General features: G+C 41.9%; 1 protein-coding gene across 1 annotated transcript in view; it reads left to right on the top strand.

The window, feature by feature from the left end:
* Window positions 1–19,752, top strand: part of SLC9A9 (solute carrier family 9 member A9) — a 206,658-nt gene that overhangs the window by 15,101 nt on the left and 171,805 nt on the right. The gene's annotated exons all lie outside the window — the stretch shown is intronic.

Raw genomic sequence — 19,752 nt, forward strand, 5'->3', positions numbered from 1 at the left:
GCAGGTGAAAACAAATGACCAGAGTTAGATTCTGCAGTGAGTGGGTATCTGTGCCTGTGCAGAGTCTTACTGAGAAGAGCAATGCCCTGTTCACAGTTTAATCTTGGCATCACTAGGCAGCCCCTGGCATTTTTGTGCTACGGAGTGGTGCAGAGAGCTGAACTATCTGAGTCTGTGTGGCCTCTGGAGGTGATGGAGCAGTGTTGCATGTAAGCAAGTAAGTCTTGCTGAGAGGCCTTCATCTTGCTGGGATCGTACAGAGACAAAATAGGAAAAACTCATGGAACTTTCTGGTGTTCAGATTTAGACTAGGAAGCATACTGCATCTTGTAGGACTTACTTGAGGTCCTGGGCTGTAGAACTCTGAAATGTACCATTCACATCTCTGCATGATATGGAAAGATTTATGGAAACACTTCAGGTTTTGTGAGAGTTCTTGAATTTAAAAGTGGGCAAAATGCTGTGCCTATGAACAGCACTTTCAAATTATAGAAGCAATTAGCTTTTTATTTCTGTCTTTTCCTTTTCTTTATAATGGACCTTTAAGTAAAGATGTATGTACTGCATCAAGGTATAAGCTCCTTGCTGGCATTATTTTGAGATGGAACTTTCTCTTTCAATGTCATTTTGATAATAGTAAAACACATGAATGATCTATAACTTAGAGTTGAATAATTTTAAAACTGTTTTTTTTGGGTATGCCATCATATCTATCTTGACATCCTAGATTCCTAATAATCAAGTAGCTTAGTAAGCATAATGTACCTGAGGCACTGTGGCTATTAAATGTTCTGCAAGCTATAGTCACTCCCAACGTCAGGAAATTTTAGCGTCCACAATGAAAAGCAACATTCAAAGTATGATCACCTTCTGTGCTGAAGTACAAAGGAGTTTAAGTTCCGTATGTGGCTGTTTCCCCTTCATGTGAGAAAAACTGCTGAACAGCTATGAGCTAAGGAGAAAGGATACCTTCGATCTCAGACACAAATCTGTAACTCCAGGAGACAGTGTGCCATGTGTCTCACTTACTGGAGAGGAAAAGCTTAATCCTGCTTTTCTTTCTGAAAATTTGCTTTCCTTGAGAAATGGCACCTCATCCTCTCACTCGCTATTGCTTGTTGTCCTCTAGAGAATTATGTGAGGCAGAAAGCTCTGAATGTTGGGGATCCTTCTGTTTTAATGGGAGTTTTATCAACCCAGAATATGGGTATGTCTCTACTCATTTCTTTGTAAGGCTCTACAGCTTGTGATAGAGCTCCAAAAGCACTTACCCACATGAAATAGAAACATCAGTATCACAGCATTATCACTTGGGGGGTGAATGCTTGCTCAGAGATCCATGAAGATCACAGCTTGGACAGCTACACCACTCATATTTTCCCCCCATCTTTATTTGCAGTAATATACACCTCCATATGGCCCTAGCTCTTGGAGCTGTTTCTTTTCATACCCATTTATATGGCAAATATCATCCCCAAGGTTAGAATTATAAATCCACAGTAAAAAATCCACATCCTGATAACAGTTTGAGCTGAATGCTAGCACATTACTGAGGTAACAGTGGTTCTGGATCTCATTAGGGCTCTTCCTGTATTTCCTCTCACTTGTCTTAGCCATTGAACATTTCTGTCCTGTAAACCAATTGCTAATAACTCTGTGAGATAGCAGAAAAGCAGCAGGGCTGTCCAGGCCAGTGATGCTCTTAATCATGCATTTGGTTTATGAGCTCTGACGTGTGTCATGCCCTTTGTAAATGGAAAATGCCAGAGCAGCTTTGACAAGCTTGTAAAAAGAAACATAATATACTGAGTTTAACCTAAATTACAAATACTGTAATTTCTGATCCATGTTATTTTATCTAAAACAGAATAAATGCAGGTAGAATCTACCACAGAAAGTTCCTACTAGGAACAATTCCTACTAGCAAGTCAAAGTTCAAGCCCATAGTCAGGGATAAAGATCCAGAGGAAACCTTAAGGTAGAGGAGTAAGCACTGAGCAGAACTGGGCCTTCTACTGTGTTCCACACAAACCCGCAACCCCCACTGAAACCATTGCAGAGAAGGCGATATTCAGAACAGGGCTTATGTGAATGTGAAGCATGTCTGCATAACGTACATGTCAAGAGTAAGAATGAGATAATGAGTGTATGAAGAAGAAAATATAAAAACTTTACTGAATGGAACTAAAAATAAGCCCTAAAATAAAAACATATCATACGAGAGAAGAGATGAAGAGCTATAGTTGTTACAAAAGAAGCGACAGAACCCTGAGGTACTTCTAGATTACATTGCTGTAGACAAATATTTTATGCATAGGTATGATTAAATGTGTGCTTACTTTTTATTATATACTCACAACACATATACACATACAGTACCTCAATATATATAGGCTTCGACCCCACGTATCTGCAGCTTCTCATTGCGACTTCCTGCCTGACTGAATTACAAAGCACCCCATTGTGAACTCCTCCTGTGGGGCTTGCTGGAGTGACAGGGTACAGCCTATTACAAAGAAGGGCCAGACCTCTCTTTGTAAACCAGAAGCAGCTGGGAAATATCATTAATAAAGAACAGGAACATCATTTGGATTGTTGCAAACTCTGAGAGTGCTAAAAAGTTGCCATGGAACACACTGATACAATGGTGCCTGTCTCCTCTTTGTAAATCTTTGCTTTTGTGTAAAAGGCTGTCTTCTGGCATCAGGAAAGAGGAACTGTGTAGAATTTTTGTTAAAAGGCTATAATCAGATATTCCCACTGAGGGCAAGGGAAGGAGGGGTAGGAGAGGTTGCTTTTTTTTTAGTGAAGGCAGTAGCAAAACACAATTGCTTTCAACTAAATACTGCTCTAAGGAATGCCTGCCCGTATTAGCTGTAATACTGTCCTCAGCCACTTAACACACATACAAGTTATAGTAACACTTAAGCTCTCCCAGCTAGGCCAAATTATGCCCTTTGCACCATGTCTGACTAGAAAGGATCCATGCAGAGAGATCCCATGAGGGAAAGGAGAAATTCCCCCACTCCAGGCCACACTGACTTTGCAGAATTGCTGAAGTTGTCCCCTTCACGGTGAACAGTCTACTGACTCGAGGTCTGCATGATATAAGATCGTATAAGACCAGTCTCTCAGTGGATCTCTTCTCCATGGTTCCAGCTTCCCATCTCCTGTGGGATCATCAGTGAGACAGCTCTTTACTCCTAAGAAAAATCATACAGGTTGTCTCTCTGAGGCTTTCTCTGATACAGGGCGGGCAGTCTCTTGCTGTAGCAGACTACTTGAGTTTCATAGACTCAGGAAATAATTTAGGTTGGAAGCATTGTCTAGATGTCTGCAGGCCATCCTCCTAATAAATGCATGACTGGCATCAAATTTAAATCCAGTTGCTTAGGGCCCTGTCCAGCTGAGTCTTGAGTATCTCCAAGAATGCGAATTCCACTGGCTGTCTGGGAAACCTGTTCCAGCCTTAACCACACTCACTACAAATACTGTTTTTCTGCATATCCAGTTGGAATTTCCTGTGCTTTACCTTGTAACCACTGCCTCCCATCCTTTCACTATGCACCTCTAGAAGGTGGCTTCACCTTCTCTATAACCACCTATTAGTTGAAGACAGCAGTTACCTCCCCTCCTAGTTACAAGAGAAAGCCAAGCTGCTTTTCTCCAGGCTGAAATAACTCAGTCCTTTGCCTCTTCTCACACATCATGCCTGCCCGCCCTCTTGGTTGTTCTCTGCTGGACCTATCAGTCTTTCTTGTAGTGGGGATCCAAAACTGAACGCATTGTTCCAGATGCCACCTCACAAGTGCCAAGAAGAGACTAATCGCTTCTCTTGATTTGCTCACTACACTTCAATGAATGCGGCATGGTTCGTAGTTAGCCTTCATAGCTGCAATTATGAAGTCTGCTTCTGACTCATGCTCAACTTGACTCCAGGACTCCGGGGGTGTTCTGCACATAGCTATGTAGCCAGCCATGCTCCTGTGTGACTGTTGCATGGGGTTATTCTCTGTTTGCAATATGTATCTGGATATTAGCTGCGTACTGATGACTGACTGTAAGTTGAAGCAGCACTGAGCTGATGCTACTCAGTGAACACATGAAAACTGGGCTGCTAAAAAATTAAATGAACATCTGCCCCTCTTGTCTTTTATTTTTTTAACTTTTTAGGAAGAAGCAGGGGGAAGGACCTAACTTTAGCTTCTGCAAGGAATGGTGTTCTCTTCCCTTAGATTTTATTTTTAATAAACTGTGCTTCTGATGGGATGCATCTTCCAGAATTGATGCCTGCGATAGATATTTTCAATTTTGATAATGGAAGAGTGAGTGCTCAAGTATTTGGAAAAACCTTGACACTATGGTAACAACCTATCAGAACAACATGAGGTACTGAGTGGCAGGAGGAGTAGAAAGATTTGCATATTCCCCCCCCCCCCAAAATCATCTTGACTTCTTAGATCAGCATTCTCAGTGCCAGCTAGGGCCAAGATGCTTATGCACAGGAGCACTGACATCATAAAGTTGGCCTTATCTGTGATTTTTGATTCGGTTTCACTTGGGTTCTCTCGAATTGCAATGCCAAAACTACATTTTAGATATTCAGAATGCAGCGTGTTTGTAGTCACTTATTCATATTTTTCCAGCCTGCTTAGTATGTTTGGCAAGGCCTGATTTTTCTGGAATTTAAAGCTCTCTAGGTGTGCAACTCAAATAACAAATGTATTTGCAGACAACGTAGGCCAAGTTTGATCTGTCTTTGTGGCTGCACTGAGAATTTTGCGTGAATAAAGCTGAGATTTAAAAAAAGGGCTTGGATCAGAGAAAAAAAAGAGTAATTGTAGTTTCACATTAGTGAAGTTATGAAATACACACAGCTGATAATACAAGTGTTAGGAAGAGTTATTCCAAGATCATCACTATTTTAAAGGGAAAGATGTAGGTGTTTATATTAGCTACTCAGTTTGCATAGCCTTCTCTGGCTGGAGGCATAGGACTTCTCCATATTAGTCAGTTAGTTTGGCCTGATTAATTCCAGTACAAGCCTGTGAGTGCATGGATGCTTGCTTTAGAGTACGCATATCAGATTGTTTCATGGTAATCAGTGCTTAAAAGTGAACTTATAATTAAAAAACCCACATAGGATCAAAATATTTCTTTTTTGCATCTGCATTTAACTGCAGTGACTAATAGTTTGGACAAAGTCTCTTCCGACATTTAAATTAAAGTGTAAGGAACAAATCATCATATTTGATTCTCACAGGCAGTCAATAATCCTTTCCTTTGCCATTCCTCACCATTCCACAAATGAATATTCAAATGCTTGTTGCATATGGTCGCTAAAATCTGAGAACAGAATAGAATTCTTAAAATTATTTCTTTCAAAAACTGAATCTTAAATGGTTTTGTTTGAAAACCAGAACAATTTTGTTTCTATACACAGGCATACACATATATAAATATAAATTTATAAGAGAGAAAGAAAAAATTATCAAGAAATATCAAATACTACTCCAGATATTTTTGAGGAAAAAAAAGGCATGAGACTGGGCTTTCCATCACAGCCTTTCTATGAAAGTAAGCATTTTCCATTCAGATGTCTGTAGTATCGAGATTCTATCATCACATGAAAATGTTTTTTCTTCACTGTCAGCTGCACACTTTTAACAGCCCCTCTTTGTGCCTCCTGAAGGAGGAAGGAATGGGCTGAAATAATAACACTGTTGCTGAAAAAGCAGCAGTAGCAAGAAATGTTCAACTTTTCTTTACACAGTTTACACAGGTATGATGCATCCAGACATAACTATACAGTCAAAGATTTAGTTCTTTCATCAGTGTACCTATCCAAATGTACTTCTAAAGGTTAGGAGACAAATTCCTTCCACAGGCATACCATTTAAACAGATTATTTACACCTTATCATTTCTAATAGAAAACAGTCTTTCAAAATAAAAAAAAAAAAAAAAAAAGTGTCACTTTGTGTGTGTGGTGTGATTTCCTTCTGAAAAGTTAGCTTATTTTACAACCTTTTTTCTCAACAAGAAGCTTGCTCTGGCCTCATAGGAACATGAGACAGGACTATTGATAAACTGATATATTGACATATTCTCAGTAGACCCAGGTTGCATCTTTCACTAAGCATGCAGCAGAGCATGCCTGAGAGGTTCAGCATGCAATAGTTATGTTTACTGAGCACTGCATGACTGGGATTTTCTGCTTGTGTATTTTTTTTTTTAGTTTCATAGATGTCTCAGTAGTTTGGCAAATGCTAGGTGGATGTTTAGTTACGTTATTGGTGTGTTCTATATTACTTTCTAAGTGAAGCTTAATAGAATATACAAAAGGGGTCTGTTGATGTTGAACTGTATTGAGTTTATAATCTGACTATTCTTTCTCATCTGAGGGCTATGGATAGACTTTACAACTTGGAAACTAAACACTTGTAGCTATGTGCTTCAGCAGAGCAAAACCAAATGTTGTTTGGCGTGAATCTACTGTACAGTGCTATGGGATTCTTCCAGATTTTGGAAACTGTTTCTGCAAGGAAAAATGGGGCCAGGTTAAGGGTAACGGAAAAAAAAAATCTCTGTTACAGAGCTCTCCATAAACTAAGCAAATACCTTTACATGGATTATCTGCTGCTACTCCAACTAAGCTCTTGCCTTCTCAGACGATCATTTTTGTATTAATTCAGAATTAGTTAATGTACAAGGAAAGTAGTATTTTTTTCTAATTAAAATCTTGTTTTCTACTGCATGTTCCCACCAAATGATGCAAAAAACACCCAAGGTCCATCTTTCCTCCACACACCACCTGTAAATAGCAAATGCTTAACCTCCCTGCAGGCAAGAATAAAGCTCTATTTTTGGTGGAAAGAGAAACTGGTGAGGGGGAGTGTTAAAGTATCTTGGTGCTGTAGAGATTAACTGAGAGAGAAAGAGGGAAAAAATATATACAGACCAATTGCCCTCCTAAGTGATAAAACCCCTGAACATCAGATAATCATCTTTAATAATTTCTGTTAATCTTTTGAAGACAGATATTCAGCCTATAACTGGAAATAAAGACAAAAATAGTAAGCAGACATTCATTTGAATGTAGTATAACTTATGTGAGAGTACAGTACGTGTGTTGGTACCCTTTTTTGGTTTTTTGACTGCTTTCACGTCCCATCTTGGAGTAAATGCAGGCATTTTCTTTCAGTCATGAGGCAATATTGCATCATTTTTGCATTGACTTGAGGAAACTCAACAGGCATGATTTAGCTGAAAATTGAGCTGTCTCTCCAGAGTTCTCCAAAGAAGGCAACCTAATACTGAACCCCAACAGGAAAAGAATTGGTGTGTTTACTTGTTAATGTGCAGCTCAGTGCTCCAGTGCAGTAGCTTTGATTCTTTGGTCAATCCAAATCTAAAATAATTCTGTTGCAGTCTTGGAGTAGCAAACTGCAACTCACAGCTGCAGTTGCAAAGGTTAATTCGTGCTTACCACTTTTGTTTAAAGGTGTTTAGTGAATCCAAAATGGGTTACTAAAGTAGGAGTTTAGAGACCCTTGAAAATACACAGCCGCTATGGTATCTGGGTGTAGGAATTTTGCAAAGGGAGTGAAAAAGGGAAGAGTCTTTCTCATAGACATAACTCTCAGAAAGTTCTAGCAGTTCTAAAAGTTACAAGGCAGTAAAAAAAACCCTCTAATTTGCATGACTTGCCAACTTACAGATAAGAAACTGTGTTAAATCAAGACACTGATATAAAATAGTGTTTCCCAGACCACTAACACCCACACAGAGCTGAAAGTTCTTCCAAGAGTACTTTGATGCATTCAAGTATGTGCACTGCTGCAAGTTCAGTCAGAATTTGTAGCTATTTCGCAATAAACATCTGATATTATTTACTGCAGCAGAGCTGATCATGCAGAAAACACAGTTTTTCTTCTCATAAACAGATGTGGTGAACAGCAGGATGTAATTATTTGTACCTTCCAGAAGAACCCCTCAGCATACTAAGGATATTGAAAGCAATGTAATCTAGGGAACACCAAAAGGTGTGGGACTGCAGAGACAAACAGAACCTACAATACCAGGAGATGTGATCTAAAATCAAAAGGATGTTTAATTTGGTATTTGATACCCAGTAGGTTTTCAAGGAATCCAGCAAAAAACTTATATCATGCACTCTTCTGAAAAACATGCAAACAGCATTTGTTGCAAAATAGGAAAAACACTTGAGTCCAGATATTTCCCAAGAAGAAACCCCACACTGGAGGGAAGAGTTTGTTTGAGGTTGGTTTGTTAGGTTGGGTTTTTGGGGTTTTTTTTACAAAGTTTCTTCCCCGTTGCCTTGGAAGTTGAAGATTTTTACTGCAGGAATGAATACTTTTGGATAGATCTCCTAATGTCTCCTTCCCTGATCTTCACGGATCCCTTAAGAACTGACACCCAATGTGGTCTCCCAAGACTGCCATCCCCTATTTCACTGGCTACAGACCACCCATACACCTGTGCAACCCAGCTTCCTTGGCTGCAGCATCATTGGGAAGTCTCAACTTCGTGAGACTACTCTCGCAGTCTCTATATTAACTTTCAGCAAAAACATCTTTACAGAGCTGGTGACATGGAAAATATGCGTCCGTTCCAGCCCCATGTCCTCACAGTGCACTGCCATTTACTTCTGAGAATGGCATATCCGCTTCCTAGAATTCGAGGCTACAGAGAAGGAGGTATACTGACTCTGGTGTATTTGTTCTTTTTCCATCTCCTACAGATATTCTTCCACACTGCATGAGAAACCTGCACACAAAGCATATGACCGTGGAGGGTATCTCTACTTCAGCTAGGTAGTAAGCCATGCCACGCTTCCTTCTGAATCAAGATGGGCAATGACATGACTTTTATCATGTACACAGGAATTTGTGAAGTGGTTGCTAAGTGCTTTGAGCTGCTTCAGGGTGAAAGGTGTAACAGAAATTTAAAACAGAGAAGGAAAATCCTATTCTACTACAGTAGCATGGAGCTGCCTGCAACCTTCAGGCTCTTCAAACTGACCAGTTTGCTTCAGACAGATAAAATGCTGACCAACATTTGGAAGTGTACAGGCAGCAGCTCATTGATGTGCTTGACTTGGAACAGCAAGGGAGAGGGTGACAGGGAGATCTCCTACCTGTTACCTTGAAAATTTCATAATACACCAACTCAAAGGGTGGTTTGTTCACCCATCCACCACCGTTTCATGTACCCCTCTTCTGATCTGGCTGATCAAATAGTACACTTGCAATCTGATAAATCTTTTATGGAGCACAACTGCCAGGCTGAACTGTTTTGTAAACACGCCAGCTTTCATAATCACAGAATCATTCAGGCTGGAAAAGACCCTTGGGATCATCAAGTCCAACCATCAGCCCTACTCTACAAAGTTCTCCCCTACACCATATCCTCCAGCATAATGGCTCTGGGATAGATGTCCAGTGGAGACAGAACCTACAAAAGCTGGTCTGATCAGATAGTCAGATTCTCCACAGTGAGAGATAGATGACATTTAAATAGCGTACATAGCTTTTCCTCAGCTCCTGGTTGTTTCTGATTATTAAAATCACAATGAACCATCTAAGGTGTTTCCCTAGTCTTGGCTCTCCTCTTAATACTTTCCGCCTGAGAAGAACTGCATTACATTTGACTCCATACTTCATACATTTGACTATGTTGATAACTGCAGCAAGTTCAGTGGATGGCCACCAAGCTGGACAGGGGCTGGGATATTTGCCCTATAAGAAGAAGCTGAAGAAATTGAGCTTGTTTAGCCTAGATAAGAGAGGCTTTGAGGGGAGGTTATCAAGAAGACAAAGACTCTTTCACAGCAGTACATGGTGGGAGGACAAAGTCACAGGCATAAATTGTAATTTAAAAAAGGTCTGACTTAATACAGGCAAAAACTTTTTCACCATAAGGACAGTCAAGCACTGGAACAGGTTGTCTAGACATGTGTGCATCTTGAAAACCTTGGTTTTCAAGACCTAAGTGGCTAAAGCTCTGAGCACTCTGGTTTGATCTCATAGCTGACCCTGCTTTGAGTAGGAATTTGGACTAGAGGTGTCCTGTGGTCCCTTCCAACCTAAGATAGTCTACAATTCTGTGATGCTATAAACAATACACATTACAGCAGAACATATTCTGCCCCTAGTCCATTCCTTTCAGCTATTCTGTAACTTTCCATTTGATTCATTTACCTTGGTCTCTATCATCCTATACCCAACAGTTACCTTCCCAAGCAGTTTTTCTTTCTCCTCACCTTTTTTTTGAAATATGGATTCTGCAATAAAAAAGTCTTACTGAAGAAAAATGACTAGGATTATTTCACTTCCTGCTGCAGCAAGGACTTTATGCATGAAGGTGGCTCTTAAAATGATAATTAGCCGCTGTTCATAGCCAGCTCCGTACCTTAAAAAGGGAAAGTCACTTTCATTTCTGTAATATACTGATTGGGCGCTTGCTTGCTCTTTGCACCATCACCTCTCCCCAGCTAACCACCCTCTCTCTGAAGCTTAGCAGCAACCAAAATTGAAATGTTAAAAGACCACAATCTCCACTGCTTTTTGACCTCTCCCTTATTGGGGGAGCATGGGTCCTTTAATCTGTTATGTGGTATTTATGTGCATGTTGCAAATTTTGAGCAGGATGATGTCACTTGTAAAAAAAACCTTGATCTGTAAAAAAGACAATGACTAATAGTGAAACTCTGCAACAAGGATGTAAGATCATATATAGGCACACTGACTGACCTAGATACTGCACCATCGACGCCTTTTTGTAGCCTGCTTATGTTGTATGAGCAGATTGCTATTACTCAGACTGAAAATAAAAAACAAAATCTTTTTTGATTGTTCACCTTCCTTTCACCCAGCCTTACAACACACTCAGTGGTGAAAATAAGGAAAGGCTCATTTTGCTGAGGAATAGGAATTATTTTCAGAGTTCTGTTTGCCTATTTGATTTAATCCAAGTGAGACTGCACATGAAAACATTACGTGTGTTACCTGAGAATGACCTTCATTTATTTGATTTTAGGAGGGCAAAGAGTGTGTGTTTATGCCATCTCTGTGGAACATAAGTATCATAAGATGAAATAAGGAAAGCAGCAGAACCTATCTGATGTTACTCTTGCAAATCATGTAATCTGGTTATGCAGTTGCCCACCATTGTTCATTGGGATATGAACACAGCTGACTTCAGTTTCTGTCCCTTCAAACATTCTGAGTGAGATTGCTCTTCAGCGCTCTTTTGTCACAGACATTGAATAATTTAGGGTGGCATTGACCTCAGGTCCAATCCCCTGATGAAAACAAGGTTAACTTCAAAAGTTAGAGCAGGTTGCTCTGAGCTTTGTCTGGTCAAAATCTGAATGCATCTCCATATCCATCTCTGAGGAATAGCATTAGTAACCAAGTACCAGGTGAATTTCAAACCAATGTTCATTCCTTTTTGAGCCCAGCCGGAGAGTGGGCTTTCCACCCACAAGTCCTTCCATGCTGAGTAACTTAACAGTTTTCAGTAATCCTCCCGTTAATGTTATCTTACCTGGCCCATACAGAAATATGCAATTTGGGGCTATAGCATAACATTATTACCTGTTGAACCTGTCTATTATATAAACCTTCTCATTCAAAGATATTAAATACCTTTTCAAGTATGGCTTGATTTCTAGGAAGCAGAACATTGCTCTCATTTTAGGTGTGGAAAAATGCACTTGCTGATGGGTTAAGGGATGTGACTGTCCAGACAGTGTCAGCAACAGAGCTGGGAGAAAACTCTGACACCCCAGGCCTGCTCTAATCACTGGGCTGTGGTACACCATTTGTTGGACCACTGTATCTGAAAAGCCCTTTTTTGTCATCACCATTCAGGTGTCTGAAAAACTCATGTGCAATGAAAATTCATATACAATGGAAGAGAGAACAGCCTTGGTAAGGCCAGGTCAGAGAGCACTGATGTAGCTGGGCTACTCAGGACCTGGTTTCCTGTCCAAATCACAATCCCATTTAGGCATCTGTCCAAAACAGCCCTCTGCTGTGGCCAAAAGAAACATTTGTGTTTGATCCTGGGTCAGCCACTCAGTGCAAGAGCCTTACTCATAGTTTTATTAAGACTCCGAATGGTCCCGTTTTGCTGTTGAACTTTGTCCTATGTTTAACGTGCAGCACGTGTGGCGGTGCTGCTTGTAAGCCCTTTTCTCTGTTCAAGATACAGGCCATCAGCGTTTCTTTCCATGTGTGTCAGAGAGGAGAAAAAAAGCACCTTAGCCCCTTTTAAAACACAAATAAACAATGAGAGGAACAGCAAATGGAAGTATTTACCGAGAGCACCCAGTGCTGCAGCGAGAAAGAATTAAAATAACGCACGCTTTGGTGAGCGGGACGGCTGCTTGGGGAGTCCTTGTTCACCAGTAGTGGGGGTCCGGTTCCTGTCACACAGGCACCACCCGGACCTCAGCGCCGGCGGCAGCGCCTGGCCACAGGACCCCCGGCGGCAGCAGGGCCCCCCCGGCCACAGGACCCCCGGCAGCAGGGCCCCGGCCGCGCCCGGCGGCAGCCAGCAGATGGCGGCCGCGCTCCGCCTGCCCGGGCCGCACCCCGCCTCCCCGCCGCCAGCCGGGCCGACAGCGGCCGCCCAGGCGGTGTGGCGGCCAGGCGCGGGTTCTTACGCGCCGTTCAGCAAGAGGCGGCTTCATGCAGCCCCGTGGCGCCTTCCCGCCGCTCCTCCCTTCCCCGTCGCCGTGTGCCGTGTTGGCGGGGCGGCGGAGCGGAGCGCACCGCACCCCTGCGCGGCCCCCCGCGCGGTTTAGCTGCGCCTCAGAGCCCGGGTTACCTCGGCACCCCCTGGGAGCTCACGCACAGGGCTGAGCGGGGAAAGCGGGTGGGAGAAACGACGAGCTGATCCAAAAACAGATTTGGTGTCAGATTTTAGATTAACTAAAAATATAAAGGAGGGAAAGAAACATCTCAAGCAAAACTTTTTTTCAAGTGCCTGGTTTCTATTCAAAGCACTCCTCTAGGTTACTGGGGGGCACCTATCCTCATGCTGGGCCCAGTTTGGGGGCACCCAGATTCAGAATAGCTGGAGTGAGGCAACGCTCCAGTCCCAAAGCAGGCAGAGGCAGTGCCAGCACTCGTTCGTTGTGTGGCAGGAATAGCTTCCAAAGTCTGCAGGAGCCAGGACACACTTCTCTTTTCTCCAGCTTTGAGCAGTGATTGTAAGGGTATACTACGAGTTACCAAACAAGCATCATCCTTTACATGTCACTCTTCAAACACTGATCTACCCAAGGATTCAGAGTAACACAGCTGATGAAACAATTCTGAGTAGAAAACTAGGGGTGTCATGGATAGGAGAGAGCCTTTTAGCTAAAATTGTTGTCCAGTATGCCTAAATGTCAGAATGTTGATAACCAGCCTGATTTTCAAATGTTTTCATTTAGTTTTCTCAGTATGGACTTAGTTACTAGAATCACGACGCAATGATTTAAGGACATCTCTAACAAAATCACATTAGTTATGGGAACACTTGAAGGATTGGAAGTGACTCAGAAGCCTGAACTCGTTTTTACAATGCCCTTCTAGTAAAAGGAATAGACTGCAAAACCCATTACAGTTGCAACCTCTCACTGGCAAATTGCAGCCTCATTAGTAATCTTGGCAAGATGACGGGGGTTTTACATTACTGATCCTCTTGTTAGCCCCTCAAGTGTGTGACTGAAGCGCTCTTTCGGGAGCAGTTTGTGGAAGTGAATGTTGTAAATATATTTCCTTTATAGGCAAACAGATGCTCTCTGTCTTTGGGGCTATCAAAATGGCGCATTCAGGAACACACAACTCACTTTAAATGGGAAGAGAAGGTAGTAGTTAAACCTGCCAAAAATTAACATCTAATGATAATTGTAAGCACATAAATTTGGTCATATTTTCCCAGTGAGCCAAGACACATAAAGTAACATCCTCTCCCCGCAAAACTCTCTTCAGTGGTGTGGATGTTTTATATAATTCTTATATATGACAAGGATGATGTATATATTTTTTTTTAAATGAAAGAATAGGTTAACCTATTAATGACATATTGACCTGCAATACATTAACATTATTATAGGGCAATATCAGTTGTTATCAGACAAGCAATAGGTGGTCCTGTTCATGTACTCCACTAATACAAGAAATTTATATAGTGTCCACAAGCACTCTCTCATGTGTCCCTCACACCACAGTCTAGATGAAAGCATGTGTGATGCATATAGCAAAGGAGCATTATTGTCTCTTAATTGTGTCTGGGAGCCAAGAAGGTAGTAAGACTTTTCCTCTGCTGGTGGAGTGATTGAGTAGGAGAAAAAAAAAAAAAAAAAGACTAACAAGAGTAACAAAGCCAGGATAACAAACCAATGTGCTATTAGAGTAGCAAGGAGAGCATCATCAACTGGTTTTCAAAGCTCACTGTGAGGGGAGGGGTACCTTTGGTTTCAGGTGTCTTTTAGCAAAATCTGTAGGGCTCAGATACATGTCCATGTGTGTTAGGGTCTGGCCAGGAGAAAACACAGACTAATAGGACAGCTGGCAATGGTCACCCAAGGTTCCTAAGCTATTCAGACTTCATTCCTTCAGGGTGTTCACCCTCATTCTCTGGCTGAATTGTCAATTCATAGGCTTTTAGTGCAGGGTAGAGACAAACAGCCATCAGGTTCTAGAGGTAAAAATGTTCAATATAAAGTAAGGACAAGTTCCAATTTTTCCTCATAGATTCTATAAATCAGGCTGTTCTTTCCTTAGGCTGACCTGGGAAAGCTGTGGAGCATTCAGGCAGGCTGCTTCCACATCAGCAGAGCACACTGGTAGCGGTTTAACACATTTCCCAATAATTGCCCACAAATGGTTTTTGAAGGATAAAGTTCCACAAAGCTTCTCAGCTAATATTCTCCCTGATTAAAGACCCTCAGGAAGGGCTTCTCTACTGAGGAGAAAAAAATGCCACACCATGAGATCAGCTTGTCATGGGCTGTAAACAAGGCATCTGTAGCCACATGGTTCAAAACTATTTCTCCTCTGTGTTCTTCCTCTGTTCATTAGATACTGGCCTCTGGGTGGCTTCTGCTGTGAAAGAATTAATTATTCAAACTCTTCCTACATATCTCTTTTCAGCAACAACTAACCCCATTGTGTTACAAGGACAAAAACCTTTAGTGACAGCCAGGACAGATGGCTAAAGCCAGGCAACACATTTCAGAGGTGTGCCACGCCTCTGTTGTTATCAAACCTGGTTTTATTGGCAAACCTTATTGTCTTTGGTATTTTAATTGAAGTGCAACACTTGAGGATATTCTTGTTGTTCAAAAACCTCATATTCAATTATTTTTAATGCTTCATTATGAAGAAAAACTGGAAAACATGATCCAACTGCAAACTAAAAGCTGAACAATCCAAAGAATACAAACTATGTAATTTAATAAAAATCTTGTTTGAGGACTTATTATTTATCTTTCAGTGTTTTTTTAACATGTTGGGGATGAAAACACTGTTGTGTTATTCAGCCAATATCCCTGCTGGAATGCTCTCTTCTTTCCATAGGGATACTATATAAGCCCCTGTCTCAAGGGAATGTGTAACAGTGCAGCGCCAAGGAGCTGTGCTGAGATATTTGTGCCTTCATACTTCCTTTTCTGCAGGGCTTTCTGACTCTAAAAACATCCAAGTTACTTTCCCCTCTTTCTCTCACTTCTTTGGTCTGCTTGATCATTATAATCTAACCTATTCTTAATTTCCTCTTGCTAGTCCATTTCAAAAGCCTCATATATGATTTCCAGTTGATAAAATTGCTGTTGGGATGCCTCTTCCTTTAGCATTGATCATCATCACTCATGAACAGATGCTGGGGAGGCAGATGATCTTTCAGAGGTAGCAAGGAAGACTAGGAGAGTGCCTGGAGGCAGATTCAACCACTTAGAAGCATGTAGTCACACACCGTGATGTTAGCTTGCTTCAGGTAGGGAGGGTAGCGAGAGCTGAACATCAAAGTGCAATGGAAATGTAAAATCCTTAGTGCCATGGTTCCTCCTTTCATCTGTGCTTTTTCTCCTGGCAAGGTGTTGCAGTCAGTTCTGCTTTCTATGCCACCAAATAGATTCAAGCTTCAGTGAATGTAAATGGAGCTCCTGGATCTGTTTTTTATCTGTTAGAAGTTCTAACAGTCACTAAAATTGATTTGAGATTGAAAATATTTTCAATCAGCAAAAGCAGGTACAAACAGTCTTTCTAGGACAAACAAGGCTCAGGTAGTCTTCAGGCTCAAGCTGCAACAGGATGGGTAAGAGCAGGAAAACTGGGAGCAATCCATCCTAGGGGACTCCTTAGGCCAGGTCAAAGTCATACACTGCATGGTGGTGAGAGACGGGCTTCTGGGCCAGAAGCTTTGGTGCAGAATCCTGCCTGTCCTTTTGACGCTGTATCTCGTCCCAAATGCAGTCAGCTGAAGTATTTGAAAAAGATGTGGCAAACAAAATGTATCAAATTTATACTTAGTGTTCCCTTTCGGGGTTTGTACTGGGACCTGGAACACCCCAGAACCAAGCTCATGTAACATTCTGTGAAGTAAAAAGCTACTGGAAGATAATTAGACCCACTCTTTTAGTTATGTGCCTCAGAAAACACAATTTGCTTTAAATAAGGTTTTAACTCGGTAAACTGACTAACTGCTGCTTGGGTGGGCGTTGGACAGCAGAGGGTGCCAAAGCGCAGTGCACAGAGGGACTCGGGGTGCTGCTGGGCGCTGGGGCTCGCCCCCTTGCAGCCCGCGGGGCTTCGGGCGACTGACCGGGCATTGAACATTCATTTCCAGTCTTGAGGCTTCCTCATCTATCATGTGGGATCAGGATTTATTCCCAGATCTCTTGTGCTAGTGCTACTGCTTAAGTGCAGACAGCTCTGCTTGTGCTTTCATATTCTGTTTGGTTTTTACCATACATTCAGTTACTACAATAAACATTGTCATCTTACTTCCTTGTACAGCCCAAACATCTGTTGATTTCAGTGGGTGTTTGATGAGTGTAATTCTGTAACATCTCTAACCCTTTCAATGCTCCAAAACATAGACCAGTGATTAGTGTACAGGAAAAATCTCTTTGAAAAAAGAAAGCTGCATGTGTTCCTGTGTATAAGAAACTAAAATGTAATACAAAAAGTATAATATATCAGTAAACATAGCAAGAACTCCAAACTGAGGGAAGTAGAGATCTTAAGGCCAATTTTTCAATTTTGTCAAGAAATTTCAGAAATACTAACTTAATTACTTGGAGCTATACACAAACAGGCAGCCTAAAACAATATTTACTTATTTCTGAAGCACTTTTTAACTTTGTGAGCAGTCTCAAAAGTTTTTCCCATATGTGGAGTCCCAGCCTGATTTAAGAAAGACTTCTCTAATCTGATATGAACAGTATCTCATGAACTGTGGTTCAACCTATGGTACAAACTCCTACTAGCAAGCATTTTGAATAATTGATTGTCCATATGAGATTAAAGAAAAAAAATGTTTATTCAATTTCCAGTTTACTGTAAAGTCTAAATAGATACTCTGTAAAACTGTTTGTGGTGGGCTAACCCTGGCTGGATGCCAGGTGCCCACCAAAGCCGCTCTGTCACTCCCCTCCTCAGCTGGAGAGAGGGGAGAAAATATAATGAAAGGCTCATGGACTGAGATAAGGACAGGGAGAGATCACTCACCAATTACTGTCACGGGCAAAACAGACTCAACTTGGGGAAAATGAATTTAATTTATTACCAATCAAATCAGAGTAGGATAATGAGAAATAAAATCAAATCTTAAAATGCCTTCCCCCCCCTTCCCTTCTTCCCTGGCTTAACTTTATTCCCAATTTTCTCTACTTCCTCTGCCCAAGTGGCAACACAGGGGGGCAGGGAACGGGGGTTGTGGTCAGCTCATCATATGTGTTTCTGCCTCTCCTTTTCCCTCTTCCCCTGCTCCAGCGTGGGTCCCTCCCATGGAGGACAGTCCTTCAGGAACAGACTGCTCCAGCGCGGGTCCCCCATGGCGCCACAGGTGCCTTTGGGCATCCATCTGCTCTGGCATGGGGACCTCCACAGGCTGCAGGTGGAGATCTGCTTCACCGTGGACCTCCACAGGCTCCAGGGGAATCTCTGCTCTGGTGCCTGGAGCACCTCCTCCCCCTCCTTCTTCACTGCCCTTGGTGTCTGCAGAGTTGTTTCTCTCACATATTGTCATTTCTCTCTCCAGCTGCAGTTGCTCAGTTGTTCCCCCCCCCCCCCCCCCCCCCTTCTTAAACAAGTTATCCCAGTGGTGCTACCACTGTGGCTGATGGGCTCAGCCTTGACCAGCAGTGGGTCCCTCCTGGAGCCAGCTGTCATTGGTTCTGTCAGACATTGGGGAAGCTTCCAGCAGCTTCTCACACAGAAGCTGCCCCTGTAGCCTTCCTGCTACCAAAACCTTGCCACACAAACCCAATACAGCGTTAAACCATTTGGCTACAGCTGCTGTATAATATCAAAACCAAAAGTTACCATAGCCTGTAGTAGGCAATGCTCAGTGATGTAATATCAGTTAGTTTATATCAGTGTCCTCCCAAGAAGGGAATGTTCTTCAGTTATGCTCGTTAAGGAATATAATCTTTCTCTGATCTTTGAAGTGATGAAATGAAGGAGTAGATCATGGAGGCATAGAAATTAGAGCAAGAAAAGAGCTATTAGACCACATAGCTCATTATTCCACCCCTAAAAGGCTACTCTGCAGTGCATTCTTGGGTACTTTGTCCAGTATACATAAAAAACTGGGAGCATGGAAATAATGAAGGAGCAATTCTAGTGTGCACAAATGTCAGTCCTTTTCTCTGCTTTGATCCAGCTATAGGATGAAGCAAAGCAGTAATTGCTGCCATTATAGAGAACAAATCTATTTGCATTTCTACAGTGCTTCAGCTCTAGCTGTGAATGCCTAATCAGTCCTATTGCTGGAAAAATATTTTCCAGCCTCTTGTCAAATCTATGTCTGATTGCAGTGCATTACTGCATAGCCACTTAACTCCACCCGTGTCCTGGCCCACATCAGTAGAGGGCTGTCATGAGAATTTTTGAAGCCAATGCTGGCGTGTATGAAGCATAACATAGCAGTGTCAGTCGTTCAGTAAATACTTCTTTTACCTTTATTAGAATACTGCTCAGCATAACATCCAAGGATAGCTGTGCTTCTAGAACTATAAAACTCTGAATAATACATGTATAAACATCCCATTGCACATTTTTGCAGGAATATGGACATTTGCCCCAGTGTCCTTAGTAGCTTCAGCCATAATAATTACATTAAATTTTTCTCACCCAGACTTCCCCTGCAGTTTTGATTGTAGGCTGTATTTCTCATTCCCTGTTCTACATGCTTTATCAGAGTGATAAGCGCTGTTGAGCAACTGCTATATTCTAATGCAAACATAACTCTACAATGTGACACACATTTATAAATTTACCCTGAATCTGAGTAAGTTGCACCTGCATTTCTACAAATCAGTAGTGTTGGTATGCCTTCACAAACCTGGAAATTTAAGGTCAGTTTAAGCTTAGTACGCAGTTCTCAGGTCTGATATAGCCTCTTTGTTCCCATCACCCAGAACAGAAGTGTTGTAACCCAGCCAGGTTAAAGATGCCTATAGGAAAAGGAGGTGGCTGGAACAGCACAGAACTGGCACACTATCCAACAG

The sequence above is a fragment of the Strix uralensis genome, chromosome 9 (assembly GCF_047716275.1).
Source record: "Strix uralensis isolate ZFMK-TIS-50842 chromosome 9, bStrUra1, whole genome shotgun sequence".
Lineage (NCBI taxonomy): Eukaryota > Metazoa > Chordata > Aves > Strigiformes > Strigidae > Strix > Strix uralensis.